Consider the following 2579-nt stretch of genomic DNA (forward strand, 5'->3'; position numbering starts at 1 on the left):
TGTATGTTCCTATTTTTGATCTGTGATACGCCCTTTGCATTTACGTTCCTAGCTGTGTTGTATTGTTGGGCTCAACTCTGAGGATGGAGTAGCCATGCGAGATGTCCCTTCACCGTAGGGGTTGCACCCAAAATGGCTGTGCTGTAATGAGTGCTCACTACATCGAACTGGTTTGGCGGTTGATGGCCATGAAAGCTTGCTTGGTGGCTGCTCGTTGCATGCGTCATTGCCTTTGGGAGTGCGCACACTCCTGTGTTGAATGTCAGCGTCTTCCCAGGTGGTGTATTGTTGACTCCTGCTGAAATCTCAAGTTAATAAAACCAAACCTGTCAGTTGAATGTGTCTCCACCCTTCTCCCAGAAATTTGCGCAAGTACAGGTGTGCTTCGAAGTCTCGAAGAAATATTTTAGTGCTGAAAATGTTGCACCGCATTATGGAAACTAAACAGATTTCTCAACAACGTAGTTGTGGGGGGTTCACTTCTGAGTGCAATCTTTGCAGGCCAGCCCAAGAGAAACGTAAAAGTCACATATCCATCTGTTTGTCTGTGCACTGCATGCTGTTCACACAGGATAAATGATCAAGCTTTGATTTGCTGCGTGAGCACTGCATGCAGTTGCTTGCCAAATACGAGTCATAGATGCTACAATCACTTGTAGCCAGTTAGCGTGACATTTTCAGACCACTCCTTGGCGTGTGGGATCCAGTTGGTGTTGGGGCAGTCTTTGTATTTCTTTTAGGCAGTGTACACGTTAGGTAGACTGAAGGCAAAATATCATGCGACGGAGTCCCGGCCGCCTTTGCACGTAAATACGTTAGGCATACAAAGCACAAGGCAACAAGGTATATCCCGAAAATTGCTGAAAATGAGCAGGGAATATGTGCATGTGCGCTTGCCAGTTGACACATTATGTGCCTGATCCATGTGCAGGATGCTCCATTTTGTGCAGCTAGATAGAGGTAAGAGGCTTCTGCTGTGTGCTGCCAAAGCATCCGGTAGCAATAAGAAAAGAAGACAGGAGACTACAAGACGGATGCAGCCTCAGATTTGAAAATGCAGTACCGAAGTTCTGGATTTGGCAGTTTCGAATATGCGATCTCGGAAAGGATTTGCCTGGCATTCTATGGCAAATTGTGTGGGAAGTAGTAGTGTGTTTTTGCACGTAGCATATGGATTCTTTGTATTTTCAAAGCACCAGGTGTGCTAGCAGCTGAGCTTGTTGGCATGCCTTGGAGTTCAACTGGAACTGGTTCACCCTGCATGCGGTGTGGTTCCATGGAAGCAGTCATGAGCTAGCAAGAATAGTGAATATGAGGACATATTCGCTGATAGGTGAAGATGGAAGAGTTGACCTGTTAACGCCTGCCCCAGCCGTTGCTGTCGGCACCACAGTTGTGGTAGCAAGTAGTTATTATAGAGCTGTAATTACTCTGAGTTTGGCGTATGAAAGCTGTTTTTTTTTTCTTGATGGCACAGTGTTGTACCTTTGCAAAGAAGTTACTAGTTTTAGGTAGAATCTAGCATGGGTGCTGCAACAAAAAAATTAGCATTTCAAGAAAACATTTTTTCGCAAAGCTGGATTCATCGCACTGAAACTTTTGCACTAAGGTCTCAGTTTATTGGATGTGCCTCGGTTTTTTAGAAGGACATTACACAAAACCCAGTTTTCACCCATGTGAGCTAAGCTAAGCCAAAAAGCCTTTAATCTAGTTTTCTTTTAAGTTGAAAGAAAACCATGGGAACATGTTGCCTGTATAATTACAGAAAACAATGGACCACAAAATGCAACGTTGGTGCAAAGATTGAGTGCAGTCGAGCGAGTTGGTACTCCAAATATTCGAAGCTGCCTGCCACAGCATTTTCCGGACATTTCATTAAAGGTGGACAACTCAGCCATTCTCCTTTCCTCATGTCCTACCAATTCCTTCTTGCTACATGTCTCATAACACGCGCAACGCCCACTTCTGGAGCTGACTCCAAACCCCTTCAAACTGGCCCTCTTGTCAGTCTTCGCACACCACCTCGTGTGGGAATGCCCCTAGCCACCACAATTTTTTTAAGAGTAGAAAAAACAGTGCGTCAAAGATGAGACTAGTACAGAGGGGACAGGACGGGCTCAGTCTCGCAACTAGCTTTATTAAATAAATGAACATGAATATATACCATTTACTGCACCATCCTGTTCGAGAATTCAGACCATGTTTGTTGGCTTTACATGGGGCACGCCAAGGTTTATTGCCCAACGAATTCGCGCACTCAAAGACGGTCAACAGGGCAGTTGCCATGGCCTGTCTCCAAGGAGCGCTTAGGAAGTCCTGCCACCGCAGGGTTCCTGGAAGTTTGGTCGCCCAGGTGTTTCATCTAGGTTGCCGACGGCTGGCTTCCCCTTGGTGGTTTTGAGAGTGGTGGCCGAGTCATTGCTGCAAAAGGGTTGTGGAACTCGTGAGGCTGACGCCCCTAAGCACAGAAACCCAGTGATCCTACCACATGTCCACAGAGTGGTGCACAACATGAAGAATGTAGCCAACTGTTTTCTGCCCCTCGGAAGTTGGCTAGCTTGTGCCCCAAGATCCTCAAA

The sequence above is a fragment of the Haemaphysalis longicornis genome, unplaced genomic scaffold, assembly GCF_048455015.1.
Source record: "Haemaphysalis longicornis isolate Haplotype H1 unplaced genomic scaffold, Haemaphysalis longicornis Haplotype H1 scaffold_5, whole genome shotgun sequence".
In the NCBI taxonomy this organism is placed as follows: domain Eukaryota; kingdom Metazoa; phylum Arthropoda; class Arachnida; order Ixodida; family Ixodidae; genus Haemaphysalis; species Haemaphysalis longicornis.